The sequence below is a fragment of the Bos taurus genome, chromosome 15 (genome assembly GCF_002263795.3).
Source record: "Bos taurus isolate L1 Dominette 01449 registration number 42190680 breed Hereford chromosome 15, ARS-UCD2.0, whole genome shotgun sequence".
NCBI lineage: Eukaryota > Metazoa > Chordata > Mammalia > Artiodactyla > Bovidae > Bos > Bos taurus.
The window spans coordinates 30,661,279-30,684,425 of record NC_037342.1 but is presented as its reverse complement, the minus strand read 5'-3'; positions in this window follow the sequence as shown (position 1 = coordinate 30,684,425).

Genomic DNA, 23,147 nt, shown 5'->3' with positions numbered 1-23,147 from the left:
TCCCTGGTGGGCAATGCTCCCACTCTTCCCCATCCCACCTGAGTCCCTAGTGGGCAGTGCTCCCAGCCATCCCCACCCCACCTGAGTCCTTAGTGGGCAATGCTCCCACCCCTCCCCACCCCCACCTGAGTCCCTAGTGGGCAGTGCTCCCAGCCCTCCCCATGCCCACCTGAGTCCCTAGTGGGCAGTGCAGGAGACTGGACCTTCTGAAGTTGCCTGGTTAACACTGAACAGAAGGGAGGACAATGGGGTGGGGTCCAGGGGATCACCGGCACACCATGAGGGCTGCGAGAGCTCGGAGCCTCCAGCAAGCTTACCCCCGAGGCCCCAGGGGAAGCAGGGCCCACAGGCGGGCATGGAGGCCAGGCAGAGGCTTCAGACCTGAGAGTCTTCTTTGTAGAAGGAGGACTTCTTGGGCTTGAGGAGCACAGAGCTGAGACTCGGCAGGGAAGCTCGGCTCCTAAGGGTAGTGCCGTCCTGAGCTTGGGCCATGGGGAAAGGAGAGAGGCCTTCCAGTCCCTGGGGACATGGAGAGGCCTGGAGAGGCAGTCAGGGAAGGCTCCCTGGAAGAGGCAAGCAAGACAGAAGGAAGCATAACTTGGCAGGGAAGGAGAAAAGTGCAAGAAAATTGCATTCACCTCTTCTCCGGTATGGCTGGGAGCCTCCAGGTCCCCCCATTTTCATGGCCCTCTTTGATCCCCACCAGGGCCCAAACAACACTGAGGGAGAAGCCCCACCCACCTCAGGAAAAGAGCCTCAGTGAGCTCCCTGTTGGCCCATCATGGAGGGGCAACCCCTCCTCCCCTCCCTGCCCTGCTGGGCCAGGCAGCTTTGGGAGGGCAGCCAGCAGCCAGACTTCCCAGAATGGGGCTCCTTGAAATCAGGGGAGATGGATAAGAGGGGGACAGAGAGGAAAGAGGGGAAGGAAGGAAGGGCATTATCAGGAAGGAGAGCTGACCCCCAGAGAGATGCTCTGCTATCTGGCGCCCCTCCTTGAGGTCTGGGGGCCCAGTGTCCCAGGCTCAGCTGCTGCTCCCTGCAGTCCTGGGGCTGATTCCATGAGCAGTGCCCCCGACGAGTGTCCCCTGCCCAGCAGGTCCATCTCAGTGGGCACCCAGTGCCCCCAGCCTCCCGCCACCTTCTTTAGGACCTACCCTCCCTATGGATGTGATGGTAAGGAGAGCCACTGCCCTGGACCCCAGGAACACCCAGATTCTCTGAGAAAGGGCTTGGTTGCCCACAGTTTGAGCCCTTCCCCAAGCCCCCCAGCTGAGGAGGGATCCTGTCCCCCTATCCTGCTGAGAGCCATGGGGCAGCTGGGCCCCTGCGTGTCTGAGGCCTGGATCTCCCTGGGAGCAGCCGCTTGCAGCCTGGAGGCCAGAAAGGCGGGAAGAGAGAGGGCAGCAGGGTCCAGAGGCCCTGGCCCTCTGCTGGGCCTGGATGGAGCACCATGTTCCCCCACCATCCCCATTGGTTCCATTACCGCTGGAGCTGTAATTATAAAGCGATCAAGGGAATCCTTTCTTCCCACTTCTTAGAAAGCCTCCCTCCTCAGCGTAAGTGAAAACATGGGGACTAACTCAGGCCCCAAGTGGCTCAGGGAACAGAGGAGGCGTCTCTCTGCAGAAAGGGAGAGAAAGGAGAGAAGCAAGACGCTGTTTCTATTCTAGTTCCTTTGAGGCCCACGCTCCCTTATGTCCTGGCCTCATCAGGTGGTTCCGGGCGTACTGTGGGCAGCCTGTGGGCACAGAGGTGAGGACCCCCAGGGTCTGGGCTGGATGAGGAGGGAGCAGGAAGACAGGCTGGGCAGCAGAGATTTCCTGATTTGTCACTTTGGGCTGTGTGATCTGCTTGCCCTCTCTGATCCCGACTTCCCTGTCTATGAAAGTCGCTCAGTTGTGTCCAACTCTTTGTGACCCCATGGACTATACAGTCCATGGAATTCTCTAGGCCAGAATACTGGAGTAGGTAGCCTTTCCCTTATCCAGGGGATTGTTCCAACCCAGGGATCAAACCCCAGTCTTCACTGCGGGCAGATTCTTTACTAGCTGAGCCACAAAGGAAGCCCATCTATAAGAGATGTTTTCAATGGATCATTCCTGAGGTCCTCTCCCAGCTCTGACAGTCTGTGCGGCAAAGATCACAGTGAAGAGTGGTTAGAAGGGACTGGAAAATGCAGCTTGGTCCCAGGCTGGGGCGCTGTGATCAGAACTGGAACCCCAAGTCCCTGAGACTCCCCTAATCCAGCCGGCTGCCCCACTTCACCTTTAGATCCAACAATAATTAGCTTGGGGCATCCTCAAAGAGACTCCTCCCCTGTTCAGAAGGTGGGGAGACTGGAACCTTAGAAGCGTTGAGCTCTTCTCTGGGCCTGGATCATCAGGACCCACCAGAATATGGAGTCCGTGGAGTTTTGTTCTCCTGGAGGAATGGGATCCTGTGGACAGGGCTTGGGGGCTGAGAAGCAGCTGTCTGGGGGAGAAGGCAAGGCAGTGGGGGTGAAAGAAACAAAAGAGGAGTTGGGGAGTGGTCCAGGGAAGGGGGGATCTGGCACGTGCCATTGTGTGAGGAGCAGAGACAGGCCCCTGAGTTTGGAGTACAGAGTTTGGAGCCGGACTGTACTGCTCACCAGCTGTGTGAGCTTGGCGAGCTCCCTGGCCAAGGGAGGGTAAATCCCATAAGGGTGTCTTACAGGATTCCCTGGTGGCTCAGATGGTAAAGAAACTGCCTGTAATGCAGGAGACCCAGGGAGCAGGAAATGGTTACCCACTCCAGTATTCTTGCCTGGAGAATCCCATGGACAGAGGAGCTTGGCGGGCTACAGTCGGCGGGGTCACAGAGTCGGACATGACTGAGGGACACACACACACACACACACACACACACACACAGGATTGTTGGGAATGTGTGCAAAGCACCGGGAACAGCAAGTGCTCAATAAGTGATATGATTATTGCTGTCCAGTCAACATCCAAGCTAGGGTTTCGGTCCTTGTAACCTTCCGCCATTGGACGGGAGAGGCCAGTGAGCCATTGGGCATTTTCCTGGACTCCCTTCCCAGCCCCAGAAGCAGTCCCAGGGCTCCCTGAAGTTCACGGCACGGCCGGTAGGTGGCAGCATTTCCCCACAGTTAATAGGCACCAAGCCTCCCTCCCCTAGCCCTGCAGTCAGGACTGGCACCTCAAGGGGAGCCCCTTTCTTGCCTCTTTTCTGCATTAGTCAAGTAGACCTTGTAGTCTTAGGCTGGAACGTGATGACAGGTGAGCAGGAAGGAGGGTCTTGCTTCATCCCACCAAACCCTGTCCATCCTGGCTTGAGGTTGTAGTGTGGTTCACAGGTTGGGTCCCTTCTATGTGGGCTCTGCTGCCCTTGGGTTGGCTCTGTGGGCCTCAGGAAGGGGGCCGAGTGGGTGCCTCAGGGTCACTTCTACAGCCCCCGAAGGCAGGACTCTGTACAAGGCAGACCCCAATTGAAGTGCAGGATGTAAAGTCAGAGCCCTTGAAATCCAAGGTGAGAAAAAATGGAGAGTCTGCAAGCTGCAGAACCCCTCAACATCTGTCATCCTCAGATTTCCCGCACATGGAACAGGGTGGGGATTTGAACCTTCCTCCTGGTCGACTAGGCAGGGAGGGCAGAGGCCTGGGGAGGAGTGAGCACTTGGAGGTGAAGACGTGGGCTGAGTTCCTGCCCTGTCCTCATCTTCCCACCAAACCCTCAAATCGCCTCCCAGGAGTGACCCAGGCAGGTTTATCTTTCTGAGTAGTGACTATTGAGTTTGAAAATGAACAGTTGTTCAGCCACATAAACAAGAGAGATAAACGCTAATTGCTGGGTGGATGTGCCAACTTCTGGTTCCTAATTCATCACCTCACCATGCTGAGGCTAAGAAGAGGCAAAGGAAGGAGGAAGGAGCCAGGGCCAGGACTCTGGGGACAACTAGACACCCTTGCAAGAGGGTGTGGCAGTGGGTGGCGGGAGCCAGGACCCCCTCGCCCGAGAATGAGAACAGTGCTCTGGGTCCCCGAGGCTCTCCAGGGAGGACAAGGAGCTGGGCGAGGGAAGGTGGGGAAGTCTCTGGCTAGCTTGTGGTTATTAGGAAATTAATTCTGAGTGGACTGATAATTTATTTCCCCATTGGCCTTGCAGTTGGCCTTGGGGAGCAAACTGTATTTCTCTGAGGTTGGTTCCATCCTCATGTCAAGACTCTCAGTGGACTGCAAAGCCAGCTGCTGATTGGCAACTTGCAGAAGGCGGATCTGGCAGTGGGAGGCATGGGACTCCCTATTATTCCTCGAGAGGTGAGGCTGTGGGTCTTTGGTGGCTTAGAGGGGGACCTCTCTGGGGGGCGGGGGGATCTGGGCTAGATGACTTGAGTCCAGGATTGTGTCTGCGCTCAGGCCCAGGTGAGAACAGAGGGGTGGGAGTGGGAATTGGTGTGGGAGCAGGGCTGGTGGGGGCTTCCTCACTCATTCTCAATATTAGAGGCATCTCAACATCCTGGCCCTCTATGTTCTCATCTGTAAAATGGGGCTAGTAATTACAACCACTTATGTGTTTCGTGAGGATTAAATGAAAGGAAGCAAGCAAAGCATTGCCCCGGTTTCTAACATCTTATCCCTCGATAAATAATGCTTTGGGAGTGGGCGGCAGGCCTTTGCTGTCCTTTGCTGACACTGATTTCACTGCTGGTGGTGGCAGAATTCAACCTCACCATTCCGCAGGAGGGCCTGCCCATCCCTCAATACCACCCACTGCGGTTCCTGGGCACGGGATGGGCCTGGACCCTTCCCACCCTGAGTGGGTGTGCAGCCACAGGTCCTTCAACAGTATCTAGCAGAAAAGGCAATCTGAGAGAAGGATGAAGGCTGATGCGTCTCCTCCCAGTGCGAGGGGCTGGCTGCTACATGCACGGGTGGCTGGGGTAATTAATTTACACATTTCATCCTGCTTAAACTAATAAGCTTCTATATCCTCCTTCTCCACTGAGCCCGAGCCTTCGCAATGGGCCTGCCAGAGACATCACTCTGGCCTCAGGGAAGCTGTGGTGGTCCCCACTGCCATCCTGTGAGCTGGGCCCAAGGCTTGGAGGCCCTGTGTCTACACTTCTGAGCACAATGGTCCAGGTCAGCCTCAGAGGCCATCTCGGAGCACCCAGGCAACCTCGTGTCCATCTGGGAGGAAAGCGGGAAAAGTGAATCCATCCTCACAGCCTCACAGGCTCCTCGGTCTGAAGATGCAGGATCTGGTACAAAGATGACTAGGCATAGGAAGACATCCTCTGAGCAGGAATAAGAAAGAGCTTCCAAGAAAGATGGTGAAGATAATGTAAGGAGATTGTTCTCCTGTTTTGTTAAAAAAGGCAAAGACACCCAAGCGTGTTTGCTGGCAGGATAAAGCCTGGACGGGTTCACAGGAGACTGGCTGCCCCCAGGGAAGAGCTGGGCTGAAAGTCAGACAGAGGAAGACTTTTGCCCTCATCTTTCTGTACCTCTTGAGTCTTGAGCACTGTGAATGCATCACATATTCGGAAAACGTCAGTCATTCCACAACAAACAGGATTAAAAACCCAGTTCATGTCCAGCATATTTGTTGGTTACCCCTGTGTGCCTGGGAGTGTGGGAGGGTAAAACACAATGGTCCCTTCAAAGATGGGGTAGAAAGCAAGGAAAGTCCTGAGTGATAATGACTGGTGAACGGAACACCCTTGGGCTCACAGAGGAACCGCAGTGGGTAGTTTGAGAGCATCCTGGACAGCTTCCTGGAGGAAGGGAGCTTGAATCATCTGAAGGTAGTTTAGGAGTTTTTCTTTTTTTCCAAATTTTTATATGTAGATCATTTTAAAGTCTTTATTGAATTTGCTACAATATTGCTTCTGTTTTATGTTTTTTAGGCTACAAGCCATGTAGGACTCTTAGCTCCCTGACCAGGGATCGAACCTGCACCCCCTGAACTGGAAGGCGAAGTCTTAACCACTGAATCACAAGTGCAGTCCCAAGGTTGTGTCAGAGTCGATCAGCTGGAGAGGGGAGGGAAGGGCTGGATGGGGTTGAAGTGTGAGTTCCTATTATGATGGCAAAACTCGGTGTACATTTGGGCACTTCCGTTCCCACCTGTAGCACAGGAAGAATCTGCGCAGGGAGACAGTAAGGACAGCCGTGCCAGCCCCTGGAAGGTCAGTGATCCTTGACCCCTTGCCGTCCCAGAGCAGAAGTTGTAGGATCCAGGTCTGTGCCGGCTGCTGCTTCACAGAGAGGCTGTCTCATTAGCTGAGGACAGTGGGCCAGCTCCTTCCGGCGGCTTCACCCTACTTACGGATTCCACTTGTACGCTCCGATTCCAAATCCTGCAGGATTTAATATCCACTCTGTAATCTACTGGCACCAATAGGCATTATCTAACTAAACCTTAAATTGAAAATGCTAGGCTTCCATTTTTCCCACGCCGTAGGGAGAAGTCAGGGCTCTCCTCTTCTGGTGTAATTGACTCTGGCACTAATTAAAGTGCTGTCTGTGCAGGCACACAGCCTGCCCCCTCCCCGACACGCCCCAAAACACAGCCCGGGGTGACCTGGCCAGGCAGGGTCCTGGGCTGACAGTCTAGGAGCTACAAGTTCAGCCCTGTGTCTACCCCAAGTATCACTTGCTTTAAGCCTACTTCATTTCCATCTCAGTGGCTGTGCTGGCCATTGATTCACTCTCTCGTTCGCTCGTTCCTGCATCTATTAGGCACTTATGGCGGGCACAGAAGTGAAAGATGCTGACACACAGTCAGCCTCTTCTCACCGCTGCCCCTCTTTTGATGTGACAACCTCATATAATGCCAATTTCCAGGCCACACAGCAGTTCATAGCGGAACCCATGAGAAGGGGGAGGAAGAATAGCTAATGTCATAGATGCTATCCTTCACCAGACATGAGATAACTCTCTTTTTTACAAATTAAGCTTTTAATTTTGAAACACTGGTAGTTTCATGCACAGTTGTGAGAAATGATGCAGAGAGAGCCCTGTGCCTTGTATCCAGTTCCCCTGGTGGTAGCATCCTGCAAAACCTTAGTACCATTTCACAGCAAGGGTACTGACAGGGACACGGTCGATAGAGAGAGCATCTCCGTCAGCAAAAGGATCTTTTCTGTTTCCCCTCGTAGGCGCCCTCATCTCCTCCTTCCTCCCTCTTCTCTGACCGCTGCTAACCTATGATCCGTTCTCCTTTCTATCAGGAGTGTCGAATGAACGGAATCGTAGAGTGTGTCATCTTGTGGGCTTGGCTCTGAGGATTCGTTTAACCCTCAGAGCACATTGGCGACATGAGCATCCCCATCCCATTCCACAGAACTGCAAGCTGAGGTCGGGCCAGTGAGTAACTTGGAGGTCGTCCTGCCCCCCAAGCCTGCCTCTCAACTAATACTGACCTGCAGGAATTGTTTGGAAACGATGGCCCTCCGATCTGCCCATGTCAGGGGAGCTCTGTCCACATTCAGGACACAGCTAGAGGTCCGGGCCTTGGATCCTTGGGTGTCATGGTCCCAGCCTGTTCAGCACAGCCTGGATTCTCAAGGGCAGCGCACCCTGGGACCCCTGAAGTGACAGAGGTGGGGCTCCCTCCTTGTCTTGTCTGGAGGGGCTGGCGGAGGGGCTCAGGTGCACTGTCTGTCTGACTGCACGACAGGCTGATTGCGATGCCGGGAGGAGTGTGTGTGTGTAGGGGGGAGGCTTATGCACTGAAGTCGCCCCCACCCCGGCCCCAAGGCTGTCTAGGGCTCACAGCCCGAGATTGGGTCTCACGGCCCTCTGGTTGGGTCAGCCTTGGGGCCACGAAGGGTCAGCTCCAAATCAATGTCACTGGCAGAGCTAACCAAGCGTGGGATTGCTCAGCTTGCTAGAATGTGAGCGGCTCCCTGCCCCCCATGTGCCCCCCTCCCACCAGCCAGCCACAGGCCCCTCTGGCTCTCACCTGGATCTTGTGTCTGCTTTAAACTGACCTGGTCTCAAAGCCTCGGCTCCCACATCACTGTCGACAGGGCCTCATCTCCTTGTGGAGGCCTAAGCTGTTGGTTCCTGGGGAGGGGAATCTGGCTTTCTCTGCATCCAGTGGGAGGGCTGGACAGGGTCACTCCCCAGACTCAACCCTGGGGCCATGTGGGCAGGGCTGGGGCTCACCTGTGAGTATCTGAGTGCCAGAGGGACAGGCTTGGAGTCAACGGTGGTCCACGCATCAGGAGTCTGCTGCAGAGCAAAACCAGGGCCAGTGCGAGAGGTTATGATGCGGGACAGGTGATTGTTATTCAAAGAAAGAAAGAATTTGCAGTAACTAGGAATCTCCAACAGTAGAGCAGATAGCTTTGTCAGTAGTGAGGTCCCCGTCAGCAGGGGCATGAATTCATTCATTCATTTAACCCATGTTGATGGTCTACCTTGGAAGAGCAGTACATCACTGTGGCTCTCAGCTCTAGAGTCCTGCAGTTCTGGGCTCTCCCCAGCCTGACACTGATGACGCCACAGTCTTGAGCAAGTTGTGCCTCTGTGGCCTCCCCTGCAAAATAGGAATAATAGCTGTTCCTTACCTACCTCAGTGGGAAAACTGTACAGAGCCTCAGCTCCAGCACCGTCCGAGTACCAGCTAAACACGAGTGTGCTATTTTCCAGGTGCCATTATTTCTATTCTATAGATGAGTTACATAAACTCTCTGCTACTCAGTGCCTGAGTGGACACTTGAGCCCAAGTTGATCTCATTTCAGAGCCCACGGTCCTCCCCCTGGACCTTAAAGCTAGGCCTGGTTAGCAGCTCTGATGCTAACCTGAGATGGAAGCAAATCTGAGATGGCAGGACTGATACCTAGAATATATAAAGAAACTTAACTCCAAAATTAAAAAAAAAAACAAACCCAATTAGTGACTTCCCTGGTGGTCCAGTGGTTAAGAATCTGCCTCGCAATGCAGGGGACACCTGTTTGATCCCTGGTCAAGGAACTAAGATCCCATATGCCGTGGAGCAACTAAGCCTGCACCCCACAACTAGAGAGTCCATGCACACAATGAGAGGTCCTGCATGATGAACAAGGATCCAGAGTGCCACAGCTAAGACTCAGTGCAGCCAAATAAATAAATAAATAAAAATTTAAAAGGACAACCTAATTAGAAAGTGGGCAAAGTATCTGAATACATATTTCTCCAAGGAAATACACATGGCCGGCAAGCATGTGAAGAGATACTCAGCACTGTTAGTCATCAGGGAAACACAAATCAAACCCACAGTGAGATACTGCTTCACACCCAGGACGGTGATAATTGGAAAGACAGACGATAGTAGCCAGTGTTGTCAAGGAGGTGGAGTGTTAGAGCCTCATACATTGCTGCTGGGCTTCCCAGGAAGTTCTGGTTGTAAAGAACCCACCAGCCAATGTAGGAGACATAAGAGATATGAGTTCAATCCTGGGTCAGGAAGATCCCCTGGAGAAGGAAATGGCAACCCACTCCAGTATTCTTGCCTGGGAAATCCCATGGACAGAGGAGCCTGGCGGGCTACAGTCCATAGGGTCACAAAGAGTTGGACACAACTTAGCGATTTAAGAGCAACAACACCATGCTGCTGCTGCTGCGGCTAAGTCACTTCAGTTCTGTCCGACTCTGTGCGACCCCATAGACGGCAGCCCACCAGGCTCCCCCGTCCCTGGGATTCTCCAGGCAAGAACACTGGAGTGGGTTGCCATTTCCTTCTCCAATGCATGAAAGTGAAAAGTGAAAGTGAAGTCACTCAGTCGTATCCAACTCCTAGCGACCCCATGAACTGCAGCCCACCAGGCTCCTCCATCCATGGAATTTCCCAGGCAAGAGTGTGGAGTGGGGTGCCATTGCCTTCTCTGAACAGCACCATATAACCCAGCAATTCCACTCTTAGGTGGAATATACTCAGGAGAATAGAAAACATACATCCACACAAAGATGTGTACGCTAACATTTATAGCAGCTTTATTCATTACAGTTAAAGGGTAGGAATGAGCCAGCTACTCCTGCGTGTGTCCCAGCAACACCATTCAGCCGTGAAAGGAACGGGGTCCTGACACGTGCTACCATGCGGAGGAACCTCAAAAACATTAGGTTAAGTGAAAGAAGTCAGTCACCGAAGTCCACCTGGTATGCAATTCTGTTCCTACAAAAGTCCAGAATAAGCAAATCTGTGGGGACAGAAAGTAGGTTAATGGTTGCTTAGGGACGTGAGTGGGGCTGAAGGGATGGGGGGGTGATGGGTAAAAGGTACGAGTTTTCTTTTCGAGATGATGAAAATGTTCTAAAGTGAACTGTGGTAATGTTTGCACATGGTCGTGAATAAACCAAATAAACCATTGGACTGTAGACTTTAAATGGGCGAATTATAGAGTATTTGGGTTGTGCCTCAACAAAACTGTTCAAAAAAGGGAAATAAATCCATAGGGAAAAAAAATCTGAGGCTGAGGGGTGAGGTATGGGTGGAGACAGAGGCTGGGGAGTTGCTGATGGAGACAGTGGTGGTGGGGCTGTGACCTGGCTCAGAAAGGATTTCCCAAGGGACGGATGATGGACCCTGGGGGAATGCCTTCACGGGGGAGGGCTGGTGCACCATTGGGAGGTGTCAGGGCAGGGGGAGGGCTCAGCCAGTGACCTCTGGCAGCCCTCAAACCCTCTAGCAGGAGAGGACTGGTCAGCGCTGGGTGAGGGGAGCTGGGGTTCTGATGCGGTGCCCGCAGTCCTCAGGAGCAGTGACTCTGCCCATCCATATATTTCCATGTGGAGATCACCATTAAAGATGTGACCTTGTGCAAAGGGACAGATCTTGACCCAGTCAGTGTCCCACCAGCGGAGCACAACGCTGGGAGCACGAGTTCAGAGGCAGTGGCCCTCTCTGACTCCAGGCTCCTTATCCAGGAGCCTGGGGTGCCATTTCTCCTTCCTAGGGTTGCCCTATGTGAAATCAGATGCTGTGTTGAAAGCATCTGGTAAGAGTTCCAGTGTTGGGTGAAAACTGATCTCAGCTGGTCTTGGCATCAACCCTGTGGGTAGATGGGGCAGTATCCCACGAGGTGTCCCAGAGGCCGTGCGTCGTGGTGACTCGTCTAAGGACAAATCGCCAAGAGCGAGCGCAGAACGGGACTCTCATCCAGAACGCCTTGCACCTGGCAGTGTAGCAGGGCTGGCACTGTGCGTGAATACTGTGATGAATGCCCTCATTTCACCCGCAGGACAGGCTTCTGCATAAGTAGGATGGGCATCACTAGCCCCACCTTTTAAAAAGAAATTATGTGTTTATTTATGGCTGTGCTGGGTCTTGCTTGCTGCGGAGGCTCTTCTCTCATTCTGGTGAGCAGGGGCTACTCTCTAGTTCTGGTGTGAAGGCTTCTCACTGCAGTGGTTTCTCTTGGTGCCGAGCCCAGGCTTTAGGGCCCACAGGCTCAGTAGCCGTGGCTCTAGGGCACAGGCTCAATAGTTGTGCATGGGCTTAGTTGCACCGCAGCATGTGGGGTCTTCCTGGATCAAGGATTGAACCCGTGTCTCCTGCACTGGCAGGCGGATTCTTTTACCTCTGAGCCACCAGGGAAGCCCGAGCTCCATCTGATAGGTGGGAAAACAGAGTCAGGGACAAGTCTCCAAACATCATTCAGAGCACCGGACCCCTGCTGACTTTAGGCCAGCCACACCCATGATCCTGGAGTGTTCCAAGCTCCAAGATGCACAGATCAAAGGCCTCGAGATGGAAAGTGGAGCCCGGGGGGGAGGGGACGAGGGTGGAGGAGGCTGAGAGGTGGGTCTGCGCTAGGCTGAGTGTGGGTGGCTCCGCAGCCCCTTCTGTGGACCCCTCCTCCTCCCCCTGCTCAGGTGGGAAGCAAGGGGACAGAAGGCTTCACCAAGAGGGAAGGTGGCTGCATATTAAACGCAAATCGCACAAGCACTCTTGATAAACAGCAGGTAGCCTCGCTCCTGCCAGCTAACAGGATTAATCTGAATGCACACAGACGCAGCTGGGCAAAATCAAAACACAGAACCCAGACTAAATCACACCGCTTAATGGCGGGGCCCTCGGAACCTCCAAACGTGTCACCAGACTTACTCGCCCGCTGTAGGGGTAAGGGTGGCAAGAGAAGACCGCATGTGATGCTGGCACATGGCACAGGGCTCAAGGGGACCGTGGAGGAGGGGCCAGGGGTCAGGGCACTCAGGTAGCCATGGAGGGAGACAGGGCTGTCTCCATGGATCCACAGCCTCAGTGGTATATCCTGGAAGGCTGCGGCAGCCGCCAGTCCTGAAGAAGACCAACAGGCTCCGATGCTCCTGTGACCAGCATCCCACTTGTCGGTCCTGCCTGATGAGAGACCTGCCTCCAGGTATCCTGACCCCAGGGAATCCACACAGAGAGGGCTGGGGACCTCCGCCCAGTGGTCTGGCATCTTGGGCCTTCATCTAGCCTCCACAGTGAGGGGCAGGAGAGGAAGGGGAACTCAACCCAGGTAACCACATTCAGTCCCCACTATGGCTACTATAATCTCACTTCTCAGATAAGGGAACTGAGACAGAGTTAGGTTTCAGATCTGTTGGCATCCAGAGTCTATGCTCTTGCATAGCCCCAAGCTTCCTCCGTAATCTCTGATGGCTTTGATGAGGTGCTGATCTGTCCCGGGCTTGCCTTGGGTGCAGGTGGGCTCCAAGAAGCTGCTTAAGTCCCCAGGCTCTAGAGCCCACTTCCTTTGCTTCAGCTCAGGACACCCATCACTTTAGTGATGTCCTCTGGCTGTCTAGTGAAACCAGTTGCTGTGGGCTTCCAAAGCCTCCATGGGGAGGGGACTCTTAGGGAAATGAGAAAAGCTGTGAAAATGACTTTCTGGGTCCCTTACCCTGGAGAGAACTGGGAGGGTCATCATGTCCATCTCTTGGCCAATGAGTGGCCGGCAATCCCCCGACCCCACACTCTGCCATTTCTTAAATTTTAAGAAGAGTAAATCCACTGCTCATGTTAACTGAGCACTAACTCTCTTCTGGGAGCTTTGCCAAGCCCTTTGAATCCGTCCTGACTCCAAATGTGCCCAATGACCCTAGGGGGTGGGTATTGTCTTCATTATAACAAGGAAGTGGCACAGAACCCTGTGTCAGTGACCCAGACCCCCATGTCCTGTGGTCTCTCTCCTTCCCAGGATTCAGTCATGTTCACCGGGTTCTCCCATGTGACCCACAGAAAGGGCGAGAGTTGGGGTGCAGTTTCTGCTCTGCCCAGCTTCCCGGTTCCATTGCCCTGGGGCAGCCTGGGGCTGCTTTGAACTGGAAGTTCCTGGTTTGTAAAACAAGAAGAAAGTCCTCCACCTTACCTGCATTGCTCCTGTATTGTGGGAATCACAGGAGAGAAATACACCCTGCTTTTCATGCTGTGAGGCGCTATATAAATGTTAGTTATTGTTCACACCCCAGAGCAGGCTTGTTCCAGAGCTCTGCACGAAGTATTTTTATTAATACTGCTAGGGATGAGAATCGCTAGTAATATCCCCAAGGCTTGTCCACATATCTGTGCATGGAGACCTTAGTGTTCCCAGGACAAAGCCTCTGCCCTGGGCCTCGGAGGAAGGGATCCCGCTTCACATTTTGCAGTGGGGTAAATGAAGCCCTCCCCCACCCCGTCCCTCCCCTCTAGCAAGAACAAAGGGTGGCTGGAGGTCCCCAGGCCTCCTAGAAAAGACCTTCCTTGCGCTAACGATCTCCTTGGAGCTGTGAGGGCTGCCGGGCCTCCCCCAGGTGATTTGTGGCAGTGTTGTGCAGAGCCTGAGCTCTGCACCCCTCCCCTCCCACCTCCCTCTCTGTCTCCACTCCCTTCTCTTTGCACTCTCACCTGTTTCTCCCACTGCAGCCTGCCCTCTCACTGGTTCCCCCTCCTTGAGTTGCCCAAAGCTGAGCTGGGCTGAATTTCAGCTCCTTTCAGGGCCTGACCAGTCACTAGCAGCTGGGAGAGATCCGAGGGTGGGGCAGGCAGGTGGGGGACGTGCTCCCCCACCCCAACTCCCATTGTTCCAGGAGAGCTGCCCTGAGGCCCTTTGTGGAAAAGGAGGAAGGGGCCTGGAAGCTTCTGTTCCTGTCACGTGTCCCATGGCAGGACCTGCTCCGAGCCTCGCTCTGCGGCCCACATGGTCCTCATCCCCAGGGCTGATAAAGCCTGGACACCCGCAAGGGGCAGAGCTGCAGACCCGGCACAGAGGTCTTGGGGCTCTGGCACCAGCGGTAAGGCACTGGCTGCAGCAATGCAGATTCTAGGTCCTACTGGGAAGGGAAATCCAGGAGGAGTGAGCTTCTAGACTGAGTTGAGGATGGAGGCTAGAAGAGACATTGACTCCTTCTTCCCAAGCATCCATCAAGGCCAATGAAGCAGGAGACCAAGGGCTTCCGGGAAGGCAAACCGGGCTCATAAGCGGGTACTGCCCAGGCAAGCATCCAGTTCGTTAAATGGCTACAAGCCAAACAGCCAAATAGTAAATCTATGAAAGCCAAAAATTTATTGTGCAGTTAACTCGTTTTCTAACATGGAGAAAATGGAAACTCAGAGAGGTTCTTTAACTTGCTTGAGATCACACAGCTCTGGGTTGGTGGGCTCTCCCTCCTGGGCACAGAAGCTGGGGTGTGGCCCACGCTCTGGCCAGCCCCTCACTCTCCCTGCTGCCCTCGCCCCTTACAGGGTCCCCAGCCTCAGGAGGCCTGCTCTGCCCCTCAGCTTCTGAGCTGGGCCAAATTCAGAGTGGCCACACCCAAGGGCACACTCAGCGTCCCTGGGGTTTAGGACTACACACGGCTGCTCCTTCCACGTCCAGGACCTGGGTGGGCCTGGGGAGGCTGGGGTGAGCCTGGCCTTGCTATCATCACTCTCATTTCTGGGGCCCAGAGGGTCAAGCAAGTATTTTGGAGGCTCTGCTTGGTAGAGAAGGAACTTGGGGAAACAAAACAGGATGCTGAGGACTTAAGGAGGGAAAGGGGACTGTCCTCCCAGCTGCAGCTGGGATCTTTGGGGGCTAGCTCTCGACCTCTCTTTTGGCCCCTCCCTCATTTCTGGGATAATGAAACACTAGTGCGTTGGCCTAGAGGGCCATGCTCTCTACCTGATTCCCTTTGGCCTGATCCCTGCATGCTGGCTTCGCCACGAGCCCAGCCAAGGAGGCTGGCCCTGGCACATCTTCCATCCGTGGACAAACATGCTATTTATGTTGATGGGCATGCGATTAACAGCCAATTTGTTAATCAACCACAGCCTATGCCACTTGGGTGCGGCTGCCTCTGCATGAAGATCTACCATGCCTGGCCTGGCAGATGGAGGAGCAGGTGATGGCTATGGGGGTGTGGGCTTGAGGGTCCCTCACATCCACAGCCTCCATCGACCCTCCCTGCCCTTGTATGAAGCTTCCTCTGGCTCCCTGGGCTTTCCAGCACCCGTCCCTCATGCCATACCAGACACCCAAGGCCCCCAGTTACCAGGCACCTTGGGCAAATCGCTCACCCCTCTCAGCCTCACTTTGCCTATTTTTGGTCTCCCTGTTGGAAAGATGGGTGATTTCTGTGACAGCACCATACAGTCAGTGGGGTGCCTGAGCTGCTGGTATCAACTCACAAGAGTCGATTGTTAAACTTTCAGTAACTTTGCGAGCTAGTTGATAAACACGGTCATTATTAAAAATTAAATTATATAAACGTACAATTAAACAAGTTGCATTAAACACAAGGGTAATAAATACTCAAAAGTCATTATTTTCTAATTATTTTACTATTATCTCTGCTCTTGAGGTTATTTCCATTGATCATATCTGTATGTTGGAAATCCTGGTATAATGACTCACTGCTAAGCATCTCTTCTCAACTCCACACCAGTGACATCATCTTGGTAGCCTGAAATTGGCCAGGGTGAGAGTATTTGCAACATGGAAACTGGCAAATGCCATAAAGTCAAGACTTCATTTATTGTTTTGTTATTTGTTTAGACTTAAAAACAGTGATGGAGAAAATTTTAATGATGCAGATTAAACCTCAAAGTAATATGTGCTGTGTGTAGCTATTACATTGCAAATAGCACAAAAAATTGAGAAAATATTCTTGCAGTAATTGAAAACTATTATCTGATGCAGCAAAGAAATCACATCATTGCCAAAGGAATTTCCCGAAAATGTCTTTGTCATTTCACTTTCTTTTTACCCATTAATGTAAATGCAAATATCAACCAACATTCATGTGGGAGCTACACTTGTTTGTCAATTATAACCATAGGTTGGCTATGGGCATAAGAGTTCTGCAATAACCAGCAGAAACCTTCTTTGAGGACCAATTGGTTATATGGAATTTACAATAAAATTTTATTATTATTTGTAATAATTTATTATTATTTGTAAAATATATGCAATGCACCCTTTATATCAGTAAAATCACTAACACACACACAGTTGTTAAACCTTTTCCAGCTTGCCACTGACTGGACTCATGAGAGACACCCTCATCCCCTTCTTCCCCACTCTAGCTCGGGCACTTGTAAGGTGTCATCAGCCTTTACTGGTTGTACCAGAGGTGAAGGAAGGAGCTAGAGCTTGGCTCTCTTATCCTCCTCCACAGCCCCCTCCAAAGGAGATCAATTCCTAGTTTTTGCCCCAGGAGAGAAGATGTCCTTGGGCAGAGAGCAGAGGGACCCAAGAACCTGGAACTTGCCTGCTCACCTTTGGGGGGGCGTCTCCACCTGTTGACTGACTCCATCCGAAATCAGACCTCTGACACTACCTTGGGCAGGGCCACCGTCATCTCTGTCTGGATTTTGACAAGAGCTTCTTAAATGGTCTCTCCATTTCTGTCTTTGCCCCCTTTACAGTCTGTTCTCAACAGAGAGCCAGAGGGACCCTCAGGATCAGATCATGTCCCCTGTCCCGCCCCCCGCCATAGCTTTCCTTCACATCTTTTTTTTTTTTAAACTGGGGTATAGTTGCTTTACAATGCTGTGTTACTTTTTGCTGTATAACAATAGATATGTATGTATTCATATATTCCCTCCCTCTAGATCCTCCCTCCCGCCCCCCCACCCCCCCCCACCCCACCCCTCACAGCACCGAGCTGAGCTCCCTGTGCTCTACAGGAGCTCCCCACAGCTATCCGTTTACCCATGGAAGTGCACGTGTCAGTCCCAATTCCCAGGCTTATCCCACCCCACCTCACCCATTTCCCCACGTGGGTTCCCTACATCTGCATTCTATTCCTGCCCTGTGAATAGGTTCATCTACACCATTTTTCAGATTCCACACACACATGTTGATATATGATATTTATTTTTCTCTTTTTGACATACTTCACTCTGAATAACAGATTCTAGGTCCATCCACTTCTGTACAAATGACCCAATTCCATTCCTTTTTATGGCTGAGTAATGGTCTACTGTGTACATGTACCACATCTTCTTCACAGTGGCCCAGCATGGTCCAGTTTCCTGCAGCGTCTCCCCCATCTCCTGCCTCTCTGCCCTCCTTGTGCTCATCAGGCACCCCTCCTCTTAGTGACTTTGCACTGGCTGTTCCCCATCTGGAATGCTCTTTTCCACGCATGTGCTTGCCTCACTCCTTCTCCTCCTTCAAATCCACTCCAATCTCACCTCCATATCAAGGCTTTCCTGGACTTAACGTGCTCACTTGCTCCCACCCCAATATACCTGACCCCTCTTCCCTTGGTCCGTTTTTAATTTTTTTATAGTGTTTCTCACCTTGTAATATGCTGATTTCCTTATTACATCTGCAGTGGAAATTGAGTGTCATGGGGGCAGAGAGCTTTGTCTGCTTCATTCACTGGTACACATACTCCCCAAACAGCGCCTGCCATAAGGTACGGGTCAGTAAACATTTCTGAAAAAATTCTTTGTGGGAGGAAGGGCAGCTTCTAAAAGGAGTCAGTACAAGAGCAGACAACCTTTCCTTTCTTGACTGATGTGGGGATGGGAGGCCGGCCTGACTCAGCACAGCCTGGCTTCCCAGCTCATCTCCTAAATCAAAGCCTGCTGGGGCCTTGAATCAGTTAGGATTTTCCAGAGAAATGGAACCAATAGATACTTATATAGCTAAAGGTGTAGATGACTCAAGGGACATGAATGTGAGCAAACTCCAGGAGATGGTGAAAGGCAGGGAAGCCTGGTGCACTACAGTCCATGAAGTCGCAGAGTCAGACACAACCAAGCGACTGAACAACAACTCATCTCACAGCTTTAAGGCTCCAGTGAGAAAATACTTCATCAAATATAAAGCATTTTGCAAGCCCAAGGTATTTATCTTGCAAACTCACTCCTACTCATCTCTGACAACTTCCTATCCCTGCTAAGGGAAGGGTTAAACCCACCTTCTTATTTAGTCACTTTCTCGTGTCCTAAGAGAAAGAGTGTGGGACAAGGCATACATTGGGCCAGGGGCTTTGAAGACAGAAGCAGTAACACTTATATTTGAGAGACCTGGTTGAGAACTGATGATTTTTCCATCCTGTGCTGAGAGAGAACCCTCAGACTGTTGGTTTTCTCCACTCTTTGCCATTGCCCATCAGGAGGGGCTGCAGGTCTGAATGTGGTAGATTCAATGTGTTATCAGAGAAGCTTCCCGTCTGGGGGCCGTGGAGGAACAGATGTGTCCCGGGTGAGTTTTGTGCAAGTGAGCCTGACAGCTAGGGCGTTTTGGAGCTCCCATCTGCCCAAGGACCATCTCTTCTTATTGGTGCTTCCCCACCACCATCAGCACTTCCTTTTCTCTTGGCCTTTTATGGTCTGGAAACAGAAAAGAGAAGGCATTTTCCTTTACCAAGTCTCTATTCTGGCTCCTCCATCCAGTCACAGGTAGAGTGAAAGTTCAGGTAGAAACTTGTCTGGCTCTATGGCCAACATTGCCAAGGACATCCACTGCCTGGCTCTGACAGTGGTTTGGCACGATGGAGCATGGATGCCAATGGCACGATTAATGGGCGCTGAGTGGCCCAGGGCATTCCCAGCGCAAGGGCCTGTTGAGGAGGTATACAACTGACGGGAAACTTGCATTGGAGTGGGATAAAGTAAACATCCAGGAGACAGGAAGGCAGGAAGTCTCTGCCCTCCTTTCCCCTGCTGACTGCAGTGAACATGGGCACATTCACCCTTGCCCTCTGGGAGTGCCTTACCCCAGTGTCCATCCTTGGGTATTCTCAATGCTGGGGGCTTCCGGTTGGAGGTGGTATGGTTTGGTTTCATGACCCAGTTGTGGTGGAGCAGATTCATTCAACCATCCACTCATTCAGTAAATGTTTATCGAGAGCCTCTTCTGTGCCTGTTTGCTGGCACTGTGTTAGATGTGAGAACCCAGGTCCCTTGCATCGTGGAACTCGCAGTCTAGTTGGGGAGGCAAGTGAGTGCACAAGAGCAAGTTGTAAAGAGGATAACTGGGTGGATCTGAGTCTGAGCCTTGGATGTGTTATTTAGTAGCTGTGTGACCTTGGGCAAGTTACTTAACTGTGCTGAACCTCAACTTTTTCATCTTTCTATTTTTTATTTAAAGATTAAAAAAAATATTTTTACAATGTTGTGTTGGCTTCTGCCATACAACAATGCAAATCAGTCATACTTGTACATGTCTCCCCTCCTCCCATCCCATCCCTCCAGATCATCGCAGAGCACCAGACTGGCCTCCCTTTGCTACACAACAACTTCTCACCAGACATCTGTCTTGCATGTGATAGGGTGTATATGTGGGTGCTACTTTCTCCATTGGCCCCGCTCTCTCCCTCCCCTACTATGTCCATAAGTCCATTCTCTATATCTGAGTCTCCATTCCCCCCCTGCCAATAGGTTCATCAACACCATTTATCTAGATTCCATATGTATGCATTAATATTCTATATACATTTTTTTGGTCTTTCTGACTTACTGCAGTCTGTATAACAGGCTCTAGGTTCATCTACCTCTAGAGTCAGGATAATGATAATACTGATTTCATAGGCCTGTGAAGATGACTTGAAAGAAAGTATATGACGTACACAGTGGAATACTAACTCATGGCGAATGTATCCATGTATGCATTTTTGTTACTGTTATTGTGAATATTGCACATTTAGAAACAGAAGAGACCTTTCTTTCAGTAAAGCGAAATCCTGGAAGAGGCGATTCCAAAGCTGTATCTGCACCACATCACAGCCTTTAGTTGGTAAAACATCAGTGCAGCCAACTCCTTGAGTGTTCAGTCCACAAAGGCTCTAACTGACACACTGTTTTCATTGATGGGATCAGGTGGTTGCTTGAACTGGAGGAACTAATTGGTTGCTCTAATCAGATGAATCAGTTCATTGTTCTGGCATTCTGGTGACCCCGTCTAAGAATGGTCATGATTTTATCCAAGGCCTTCTCTCCCACAATGAGTCCTGTGGCCTGACTTCGCCTTCATTTTAAAACTGTTCAAAATATGTGGTTGAGTGTGAAGACACACGTGCACATACACAGAAGCCAAGCAAGCGGATGATTATCCCCGCTGAGCTGGGACCAAGAGAACCCAAACTTTATGTTTTGCCAACAGCTTTTACCTCTTCTCAGCCAGTTCTTTTCCATAGCAGATGCCAAAAGAGTCAAATGGCAGAGTCTGAGCTCGGTCACTTTCCTGCCAGCCATCGGGCAAGGCTCTGGCTGTGGGCAGTCTACTCTGCTGCCCATCATGAGGTTGCATTGGCTCTGCCTAGCACAGGAAGGGGAGAGCTGGCATTGCCCAGCCAGTAGGTGCTTGAGGGAGAAGGCCGAGGAGGCTGCTTCCTGGCAGGCAAACCTGTTGCCACTAAAACTGGGCACGTCTGGGAGGCTTTAGCAGTTCAGACAGAGAATTAACACAGAGGAAGTGCCCGCATGGCAACGCTCATCTGGCTCCTTGGTGCTGCTTGTACAAAGATCTCTTCCGTGGCAGAGAGCTTGGTGCAACTCAGAGGCAATTTTATGTGAAGTGGGATAAAGAGAATTCCAGCATGACTATGACCTCCAGCATCTAAAGAGGTTCCTCCTGGGACACTTGACCAAGCACATGGCGGACCTACATTCTCTGAGCTTTGCCAGCACAGGTGCTGCATGCTGTGCTCAGTTGCTCAGTTGAGGCTCTTTGCGACCCCATGGACTGTAGCCCGCCAGGCTCCTCTGTTCGTGGGATTCTCCAGGCAAGATTACTGGAGTGGGTTGCCATGCCCTCCTCCAGGGGATCTTCCTGACCCAGGGATCGAATCCAGGTCTCCTGCATTGCAGGAAGATTCTTTACCTTCTGAGCCACCAGGGGTAATAAATGCCATTTCTGAGCTTTTGGAAATTGGTAAGCTGGTGATGTCTTTTTAAAAGGATTTTAATTAATTTATTTGCCTGCTCCAGGTGCCAGTTGTGGATGCAAGATTTTCAGTCTTTGTTATGGCATGCAACCCTTTAGCTGTGGTACGTAAACTCTTAGTTGTGACATGTGGGATCTAGTTCCCTGATCAGGGATCACTGGGAATGCAGAGTCTTAGCCACGGGACCATCAGAGGAGTCCCGAGCTGGTGATGTCTTGAGGATGTTCTCTGCCTGCTCTGGGAGCCCTGTCTCCCCTCGTCACCCCAGGCCCCTGTGGGAGTCCTCGGCTGGGACACAGACTGCTCGGCCAGACACCTTTCCTTCCACCTGCTGGCAGAGAGAAGGCACTGCAAGTGGAGCCAGGAGATGGGCATTGCAGGGCTGCTTTGTCTTGCACAAGCCCTGTGGGGTGTGGACAAGCTGCTTAACCTCCTCAGGTCTCAGTTTCCACGGGCCTTATCTATTATTGTGAGGACTGAATGCGGCAATGCAGGTGAAGGCAACCTGTACAGACCGAGAAACCTCAAACACAGGCAAGACATAGATGATGCTCTCCATTTGCAGCCCTTCCACCAGACTAGCTCCCTGTGATCATTTTTTCTCATTTAATTTTCTTAGAAAGCTGATTACTTGGATAAAACCCTCAGGAGAAGCAAGAAGTCCATCCCTGGGGAGCCCTACTCCTGTCTGGCCCGTCTCTCTTGATCCATAGACTTCTCTGCATTCTGAAGTTCTCTGCTGCCTCCAAAGCCAATCCCTGGGCAGGCAGGGACTTGACAAGGGGAAGGGAGAGTGGGAACAGCCACAGAAATGAAAGATTAGGGATTCTCTTTCTATCCCTTTCTAGATTTCTTGTTCTGAGATGGGCGAAGCAGCCTGATTTATTTTTGACAAACGTCTCTGCATTATGAATTATATTGGGGATGGAATTGTTCCATTAAATCAAAGTTAATTTTCGACTTCTGTTCAGGGCGCCATAAATAATCAACTCCAGGGTAAGGTTATGGACTGAAGTCGCCCAAATTATGCTAATGAGGGTGATTAAACTTTTGAATTCTAAGTTTCCGTAAGAATAACAATCAGTTAGCATTTACATTTCTGCCATGCTCTAGGATTTGCAGCTTTTTCTGAAGCTGCCATTAAATATAAATAACAATACCAGTTTTTAAAGCCAAGTTGAACCCTATGGGGCATATTCTATTCTCTTTCCTGAGGTAGCTGTGGAGGGGGGCTTAGGCTCCATGTCTGAGGCTAGCAGAGATGGAGGGGAGGGTGGGACAGAGTGCCACAGGAACTAGGCAATTTGCATTTGACTTGGAACTGCAAAGGCATGTTCAAATTCTAAGAGACAATAATCCAATTTTGCGCTGGTCCATTTGGTGAGGGATGTCAAGAATCCCCGATGGGCTTTAAAATTTCTACCCATGGTAAAGAATCTGCCTGCCAAGCAGCAGATTCGGGTTTGATCTCTGGGTTGGGAAGATCCCCTGGAGGAGGAAATAGCAAACCACTCTAGTATTCTTGCCTGGGAAGTCCCATGGATAGGGGAGCCTGGTGGGCTACAGTACATGGGGTGGTGAAGAGTCATACATGACTGAGCGATTGCACAAGCGTGCGCGCGCACACACACACACACACACTCACGGAGCCCTGAATGACCTGTCTGACCCACAGTGAGCTGGTTTCGGAGGGTTCTGAACTTGGATGGGAGACCAGTGCTTCACCTTCTCTGCTGGGTGTGGTGGGCATCTAGGGCCACTCCAACAGCTTTCTGTGCTTTTCTGTCCCTCCACAGGCTCTGGGGACCTTTCCTAGGATGCCGCGTGAT